Source organism: Protopterus annectens, chromosome 14.part0 (assembly GCF_019279795.1).
Source record: "Protopterus annectens isolate FY-2018-M chromosome 14.part0, PAN1.0, whole genome shotgun sequence".
In the NCBI taxonomy this organism is placed as follows: domain Eukaryota; kingdom Metazoa; phylum Chordata; order Ceratodontiformes; family Protopteridae; genus Protopterus; species Protopterus annectens.
Genome location: NC_056748.1, coordinates 932,970,570 through 932,980,576, shown reverse-complemented (window position 1 = coordinate 932,980,576; position 10,007 = coordinate 932,970,570).

Here is a 10,007-nt window from a genome sequence, read left to right as displayed (position 1 = left end):
CAATTACAACTGGCCTCAATTTTCAAGACCTTGGCTACTTTAACTCAGCTCACTGCAAGGAAATTCCTGCAGGCTTTGGGCTACATGGCTTCTTGCATCCTGTTGATTCCAAATGCAAGGCTTCGTATGAGAAAACTTCAATGGTACCTAAAGAGTGTATGGTCACAGCATTACCACAGTCTGGACACAACAATTCCACTGATTCCCTGCCTCCAAAAAGAATTCCTTTGGTGGTCCAGGGCTTGTGCTTTAAACGAAGGGAACCCTTTTCGTCTGCCTCTACCTTCTCAGATCATAACCACGGACGCTTCGGATTATGCTTGGGGAGCTCATTTTCTAGACATTTGCCAGCAAGGCTCTTGGACAAAGAAGCATCTTCCCTGGCACATCAACTGAAGGAAATGTTGGCAGTCCAAAATGCTCTTCTAGCCTTCCAGAATCTTTTACATCCAGGGCCTCTTCTGATTCGTACAGACAACACCACAGTCATGTGGTACATAAACAAGCAAGGGGGCTCTCACTCTTACCCCCTCTGCAGATTAGCCATGAGTTTATGGGACACAGCTCTAAATCTGAATCTGCATCTTCAAGCTCAATTCATTCCAGGAAAACAGAACCTCTTAGCAGACAGCCTAAGCAGAAACCTGTCGGATCCTCACGAATGGATGCTGGACCCCAACTTGTTCAGCAGGATTACTGCAGTTTGGGGTTGCCCTCAGATAGATCTGTTTGCATCCCATCTCAATCATCAGTTGCCTCTCTTTTGCACCAGGTCCTTCCACAAAACAGCGTGGAAAGTGGATGCCCTGTCATTCAGCTGGAGGAATCTTTCGGGATATGCCTTCCCTCCTCTTCCTCTTCTGCCTCGGGTGTTACTGAAAATAAAACAGGACAAACCAAAGATTATCATTCTGATAGCTCCAAATTGGCCAAGTCAGTTTTGGTATCCAACTTTGAAACACCTATTCTTGGAACCTCCATGGATTCTACCTCTGATACCTTCTCTTCTGTCCCAGCATCAGGGTCAGATGCTGCACTCTCATATCAAGACTCTATGCCTGGCAGCTTGGCTCTACAAGGGCCTTTGATTCCTTCTTCTCTCCCCAAACAAGTTTTGGATGTTCTTTTAGAAGCTAGGCGGCCTAGCACTAGAAAATCTTATGCTTCTAAATGGAAAAGATTTTGTATTTGGATGCAGGATCGAGGTTCAGATCCTCTTTTGCCTGATATTTCTTCCATTTTACTTTACCTCTCAGGTCTTTTGCTTAAAGGCCTCTCCTTTTCCTCCATAAAAATCCATGCTTCTGCTATCTCGGCTCATTACAACACTGATCCTCCCATTTTTTCTCACCAGCTGGCGAGACAATTTTTGAGAGGAGCTAAGAATTTAAGACCTCCCAGAACTCCTCCTGTTCCTGCTTGGGATCTTAATTATGTCTTGGAGAAACTTATTTTGCCTCCTTTTGAGCCTGCTGCTACTTTGGATATCAAGTTCTTATCCTGGAAAACAGCTATCTTATTAGCATTGACTTCTGCTAGAAGGGTTTCAGAGTTACAAGCTCTCATGGCTGTGGAACCATATCTTATCTTCCATCAAGACAGTTTCCTTGAGGACCAATCCTACATTTATGCCTAAGGTGATTTCAAAAGTGGCTCTAAATCAGACTATTCACCTTCCTACCTTCTTTCCAAATCCTCAAAATAAAGGGGAAAGGATCTTACATTCATTGGATGTACACAGACAACTGCGATTTTACCTGGACAAAACTAAAGAATTCAGGAAATCTGATCAATTGCTTATCTCTTATGCCTCCAGTTCTCTAGGTAAGGCTATTTCTAAACAAACTATTTCCAAATGGATTGCTCATGGAATAAGGTTTTGTTACTCTCACCATGGGAAACAGATTCCAGGTATTGTTAGAAGACATTCTACTAGAGCATCTGCCACTTCAGCAGCTTTTCTCAGAGGAGTTCCTACCAAGGACATTCTGGAAGCTGCCACTTGGAGTTCAGTGCATACTTTTTCTAAGCACTATAATCTCCCTTTGCATTCTAAGTCTAGGGCAGGCTTTGCCTCTGCTGTTTTGCAGGGCCTTCTAGCTGCCCCTTCTTCTGCATAACCTCCTCCCTCATACACAGCTTTGGGATTCTACCCTACAGTTATGACTGCAACAGTGAAACACGAAGAACATAGTACAGTTGTGTACACCTACCATAAATGGATGTTCGAGTTTCTTCACTGTTGCAGTCGGTGTTTCCCTCCCACCAATCCCCTCTATTTTTCACTTGGTCTCTCTTCCATTTCCTTTGTGGTGTATTTGTGTTTCTATTTGGACACCTTTTGGTTTCTTTGTTGGGGGTTTCTGACATCTGGGGCAAGAAAGACTGGAGAAGATGGAGTCGGCTGTCAGCTTTATACCTCTACGTTCTGACGCCAGACCCAGACTTTGGAATTCTGGCCGACGCCAGACCCAGACTTTGGAATTCTGGCCGACCTCGGGCTGCCTGCCGGCAGGAGCACCCTACAGTTATGACTGCAACAGTGAAGACACTCGAACATCTACATTTATGGTAGGTGTACACAACTGTACTGTATGTCAGTTATAATATTACAGTAATCATTAATATCAGTTGAGTATTGCAACACTATTCTAAAGTTAATGTTATGGATATTCTCAGACCTATTCTGGGATTCAGTATATGTTGCTTTTCTAATGTATGGTTGACATTTATAATTTCTGTGTGTCCAAGACTCATGTATAGTATTGTCAATGTCTTTTTCATAATAACCTCTCTCCATGAATTTTTGCTTGGCGATATTAAGTGCATCTTGTGCATCTGAATCATCATTGTGTAATCTTAAGACTCTGTAAATCTGGCCTTTCAACATATTTCGAAGAATATGCCTGGGGTGCATACTGCTCTTATGAAGATGGGCATTCTTCCTTGTAGCTTTTTTGTAAATGTAACTGCGTACCTGATTTAAGTCAGATTTTCAAAGTCACATCTAAGAATTCTATTTGATCTCCAGAATATTGGTAGCTGAATTTAAGAAAATTGGTAGTACTATGCATGTAATCAGTTGTGTTAATTCTGAAGTATCTCCTTTCCACAACAAAAAAATATCATCTACAAAACGAATATGCCATGTAATATTCCCATAAAACTCATTGGTCTCTGACAAAAAAGTAGATTGTTCCCACTGCACCAGAGCTAAATTGGCGTAGCTGTTGCCACAAGCTGCACCCATGGCTACGCCAATTTTCTGTAGAAAAAATTCATTTTCAGACATAAAGGCATTGTTACATAAAATAATCTCAAGTAAAATACAGATTAATTGCACATCATCAGCGCTAAAAGTACTATTCAAAGTAAGAAAATTTCTAATCATGTCAATCCCCCATTCATTAGGGATAGAAGTAAATAAGGATTCTACATCTGTCAGAAATATATAGTCACTCTCTAGAGTAGAAAGCCTATCATGTAATCTTTCTAAGAAAGTCTTAGTATCTTTTAGAATGGTGTAACAACTATCAAGTAATGTAAAGTATGCTCAATGTATATAGATAGAGGATCAGTGCACCTTCCCCCACCTGATACTATGGGTCTCAATGGCTGGGGGGGGGGGCATCAAACTTAGTAGGAGCCTTACTGTGTATAAGCAATTCAGTTTCTATATCCCAGCTCAAAAGAATAACTTCAATTAAAATCATTTGCTCCCCTAACATTTTTAATAAAGTAACCTGTAAGAAATTTCTAAACTCTACAAACTCATTAACACTCATAAAAAAATACTCCCAGTTATCCCTCCCTCTTTCTGTCCCATCACACCTTCAGCAATTACTGTCTACCTGTGGAAAATACTTTGATGTCTACTTCAGAATTAAAATACCTGTACAAATACTTCTTGCAAAAATCCTAAACCTTCTAAATGTTGTTGCATACTTAAGAAACGTACAAATAGCCTCCAATTGTTTGCGTATTCTCCTTCCATTCTCATTTCCAAATCTTTTCTAATATCTTCTGATGGATTCTAATAAGTATCATACATGATTTTATATGCTTTCTGTCTGCAGTATTTTTTGGCAGGGAGGGTTCATGGTTTTAAAACTATTAGTTGATGGCTCTTTGGCTGTGGATGGGAGTGTTTCCAGTATTAGCAATGCTCCATGCTTTAAGGAAACCTTGGTGTGCACAAGAAGAAATTTGATGGTTCTGCAAGAAATAAAGTACAAACAGTGGTCCATTTTTGTTATTGTTTTGGTGCCAAACTCAACTCAGTCTTTTGGGAAGACCACATCCTTCTGCAGTTCATGGATGTAGGTGTACTTCTGCTCATAACATCCTCTGTTACAGTGCCACTCTGTGCAAAGCAGCTCTGGCCATCATGGTCTTCACTAAATGGGCCAAACTGCAGTGCTTCCTTCATAAGGTGGGTGAAACAACAACAGCCACTTCAGTTCAATCTCCTCCATTCCAGTTCTTCTGTCTCACAAGCAAGATGAACACTGATCACCGGGGACAAAGTCAGGGTTCCTTCCTCTACACGATGGTCACTCTTAAGGGAAATTCGTATTTAGCAGTCACACTTGATCACAATCTTTTCTGGGTATAACAATGACCTTGGAAAAACTGCAAAATAATCTGATTTTTAAATTCAGCAGTAAGGAAAGCAATGTATACTTTGGAACCAATGGATACAATAAGCTGACAATCAATAGCTTTCTCTTGATGGGAACAAAGTGATGAATTTGCTTTCCTTCTAGAACATCATGCAGAGGTCCTTGGCAAGGGAAGGAGTTCAGCTTTACTTTGTTCAACTGAAAGCTCCGAGTGCCAGGCTAGATACCCATATCTGGTCAAGTTAAACAGCCAAAATGTCCTCTACTGTAGACATAAGAATTCAGCTGTATGCAATGTGTTTACTACATAAAACTGTGATAAACTAGCTGAGTAGAGGAAACCAGATGCTTCTTTTATAAAAGTCAACTAGCAACATATGTAAACACTCAATAAATATGTGGTGCATACATGACAGATAGCAGCAACAGCCAAAACTGCAAACTCCCCTGAAGATGGCACCTAAAAAGTGACAAATATGCAGGCTACACAGTTGTGTCCTTCATACAAATATACCAATAAGCTAAGTGCATTACCCTTTTACAACAGAAAAGAAGAGAAAATACTAAGCACACAAGTATTTTTGGATTACTACAATTTTGATGCCTCTGATGTTCACAGCTTCCTTCAAAGACCTGATCTTCTTGACCAGAAAGAACCTGTAATAAGTTCCCCCACACTTCTGGTGTCCCACTTCAAGAACCCTGCAACAGTTGACTTTTGAAAGCCCTGTAACTACAGCAAAAATAATCCATGTAGTCATTTGGGAGACAGAATCCTGGGGACTAATGACTTCATGGAAGAACCCACTGTTCTAAAGTACAGTCCTATTCTAAATGCTTTAAGTATCCAGCTGTCTGACCAGAGACTTCTCCCATGGCCATCTTGTTAGTAGAGAAATGTGTCAGAGAGTGGGACCAGTAAAATATTTTCAAAATTTTCTTTTACTAGATGATACAAAAATTCTTGGAACAGTCTGTGGATCTGACATACCTTGATCTAGGCCAATGAAGCCATCTGAAGGTTGATCATTTTTAGACATGATTTTTTTTTATTTCTGTACAGAAAGTGACAGAAAAGCAACCTTGAAATATTAGACTATAATCCTGATAACGAACTACTGATGTAAAAATGCTATAGTACATTATTTTGGTAATCTAAAGAGGGGTGGGTGTTAAGAAGAAAATGTTACAGCATAAGGCATGTTTCACCACCTTGCAGCTTCAAAGTCATAGCAGAGGACCATCAACAATCATAGAACAGTGTCCAAAACTATAGCACTAACATTTGCTTTTGTATACATTTCGCCCTGTGGGGAGGAGGCTAAAGTGTAAATTTATCCTCTTGGGTGGCACAACCTGCAAAATTAGACTCTTGTAGTTTTAGGATATAAAGTTAGGCATGGAGGCAAGGAAGACTGCATTTCAGAACTTGTCTGCAGTGCAGTTTGTTGCAGTCATTGCACTAATTCTTCCCATACACACAAAGCGAGTGATGTCGCAGGTGGTGCAGTTAATCTGTGCAGACATGCTCCCAAGTATTTTTCTCTGCTGTGTATTTCTTCTGTGTAGGTCTGTGGACATTTAATTATGTCACTGCCTCAAATCACTATGCAATCCCTCGCTTTCACTGTGCACTGCTGTTTGCCCCTTAGGGACAACTTCAGCAAGTATTGTTTTACAATGCAGCCTACTTAAAAACACAAAAAGCACAGACATACAAGACGATGAGTACAATTCTTGCTACCACAAATTACCATTATTTTCCTACTTACTTTTATGACACTAACTCTGAGGTCATCATGACAGACTAGCACCACAGGGCAACTTCTCTGCCTTATCAGCACACTAGATATTTCTAAAATTCAGCAATCCACAACTGCTATCTAACACATTCAGAATGTTTACATTTACCGAACTGGGCTTCCAGCTTGACACATTTTTTGCTCATAAAAATTCTATATTCTATAGGAAAGCAAAAATATCCTGCTTTGCCATCTGAAAAGGTGAAGTGCAGTACATTTGAATAGTGATTCTATAGGAACCTGGGTGTTTGTTTTGCTCCATGAATTAGGGTCTGGGAAACATGCAGACATGCATGGAAACTATGAATGTCCACTTAATACAATAACTTCACAGTTAAATATGTAGTTAAGATATAGGACTGGTTACCACCTTTACTGATTAGACTTGGATTAAAAAGCAGTGAAGTTTCGTGTATATGTATGTGTGTGTGTATAGACATATATATATATATATATATATATATATATATATATATATATATATATATATATATATATGGTTCTAGGTTACTACATCGACAACGTAGAACACCGACATCCACTTCGACACGAAAACACCGACACAGAAATGATCGAAACTGCAAATCACGGACATTTAACAGGTAAGGGGTTTAAATTTCGCTAATCATGCCTACCATAAGGACTAAGTAATACAATGATCGTAACACATGCATTACACTGCCACACTTACTAAAACATGGTAGGCATGATTAGCGAAATTTAAACCCCTTACCTGTTAAATGTCCGTGATTTGCAGTTTCGATCATTTCTGTGTCGGTGTTTTCATGTCGAAGAAGTGGATGTCGGTGTTCTACATTGTCGATGTAGTAACCTAGAACCATATATATATATATATTACGGATATATATATTTATATACATACAGATATATCTATATACATGCATACAGATATATATATATATATATTACATACACACACACACACACACAGTATATATAGATATAGATATATACATATGCACACATATACAATTATCAAATGGCACCCTACTTCAGTATAACACAATGCTGCAGTGTGGACACTAATGCTTGCACCAAACCAAATGCTTTTTTTAAGCCAACAAAGTTTTATCATGAACTTTGTTCAGTTCCATAACTGATGTCTTATCTTCTTTACTCAAGAATTCTGCACAGAGCCAACATCAGAGACCATTTTAATTACTCCAGTTAATATAAAAAGAATCTATGTACTCACCATAACGTTCCATCCAAGTAGTTGTACTTCATTTGTCTTCAGCCTTAGGTCTTCGGATCCATAATGGATCCGACATGGCGGCATATGCAGCATCTCTGATCTGAGCTCTCAGCTCCTCCCATTAACCATAATGCCCAGTCTCCTCCCTCCTTTCAGATAGTTTGCTGCACATCACAAAACATATACCCAACCCAACAAAGCCTTACCACTATCTACTGCCCTAGATTCCTGAGCCAAGTGATATAAGGAATGCTCGTGTGATGTTCATCCTCCTTATACATGGTCAGGACAATAGTGGTAAGGCAGGGGGGGAATGTATGAAGACAAATGAAGTACAACTATTCAGATGGAACATTATGGTGAGTGCATAACTTCTTTATCTGAAGTAGTTTACTTCATTTGGTCTTCAACCTTAGGGACAGAGTCCCCAGCTACTTTGCACCTGGGAGGCCCTCATGGAAGGATATTCTGGACCACAGCGGAGCTAAAAGAAGCTCTACCTCTGGAAATTATGTCCAATTTGTAGTGGGAAATGAAGGTATGAGATGAGGACCATGTGGTGGCAGAACAAATATCATCCAGAGAGACCCCGGACCAGAAAGCCACAGAGGTAGCCATAGACCTGGTAGAATGTGCTTTTACCTGACTTGGCAGAGAAAGCCCTTTGGCTAAATAAGTTCAGATAATGCACTGGGAGATCTATGAGCAATTCTAACTTTTGAAATTGGTTTGTCTAAAAAGGGCTTAGCGTAAGAGATGATACTGATCGGATTTCCTAAAGGATTTTGTCCTGTGCAAGTAGAATCGTAATTGCGTATGCACATCTTTTTTGAAAGTTTGGGAAGAAAACTGGAAGATTGATGGTTTGGGTTTATGTTTGCTTCTGATGCTACCTTTGGCAAAAAACAGGGATTAGTACACAAGGGCACCCTATCTTTGTGGAAAATCATGTAAGGAACTTTCATAGTCAGGGCCTGGAGTTCCGACACCCTCCTGGCAGAGGTAATGGCTGCTAAAAAAGCAGCCTTCCAGGATAGGAACTGTAATTCAACTGAAGCTGCAGGTTCAAAAGGAGGTGAGACTAAAGCCCAAAGCACCAAAGTAAGGTCCCACAGTGGCATAGGATCCTTCACTGGAGGACGGAGCAGAAAAGTACCCTTAAGAAAGGCTTTGCACAGTTTGGATTAAGCCAACGAATTTGTACTCTGCCCCCAAATGAAAGTTGGAAATAGCAGCCAGCTGAACTTTTACAGTAGACGAACTAGCCCCTAAGAAATCCAAAATTGCAGACACTGGAGGAGTAAAGGGATCCAAGGCATGTTGAGAAGCCCAAACAGAGAAACGTTTCCATTAACTACGATATACTTTTCTGGTTGAGGACCTGTGAACCGCAGCTAGAATATTCTTAACCTGGGAAGACAAACCAGGAGTCCTATCATGGGAACGGCAGCAGCCAAGCAGTAAGCTTCAGACTGACCAGGTCTGGATGAGGCATCCCCAAGGGATGTGAAATAAGATCCGGGACTGGATACAGAGTCCAGGGTGGAACTACTGCATGAGACCATAGGGATGGAAACCAGACTTGGCGAGGCCACAATGGGATGATGAGGATAACTGTGCTCCCCAATCTGCGAGCTTTCTGAAGGAACTTGGAAATCAAAGGCAGAGGAGGATAAGCATACAGCAGACCGGGTGGCCAAGCATGAACCAGGGCATCTCTGGGGACTTTCCCCTAAGGGGGGGGGGTTCGAAGTGAAGAACTTGCTGCATTTCACGTTGGAAGGAGATGTGAAGAGATCACAGCAAGGATGACCCCCACTGGAGGAAGATCCGCTCCGCCACTGAAGGATTCAGAGACCACTCATAAGGCATCAGAATAAATCTGCTGAACCTGTCCACTACAATGTTGGACCAACCTGGAATGTGCGTTGCTACCAGAAAGCGGCCAGTGGAGATCGCTCATTCCCACACTCACATGGCTTTGTGACAAAGGGGGTAGGATCTGGTTCTCCCCTGTTTGTTGATGTACCAGACTACTGAGATGTTGTCTGTTTGGATGGTAATTGTTCCCAGAGGAAGACGGGCATGGAGAGCTTGCACCACCCTCATCTCTAGAACGTTGATATGCAAGTTGGCCTCTGGTATGGACCACGTGCCTTGGACCATCCTTCCTGAACAATGCCCCCCACCACCATAGCTGGGAGGTGTCCGTGGTCACTGTGGCATTGGGCAAGGGTGGAAGAAAAGGATGACCCTTCACCAGATCCAGAGACTGAATCCACCACAGAAGGGAGTCCCTGCAAACCCGGGATATTCGTACCAGATAAGGCAACAGTTGATCCAGAAAAGACCATTGGACCATGAGAG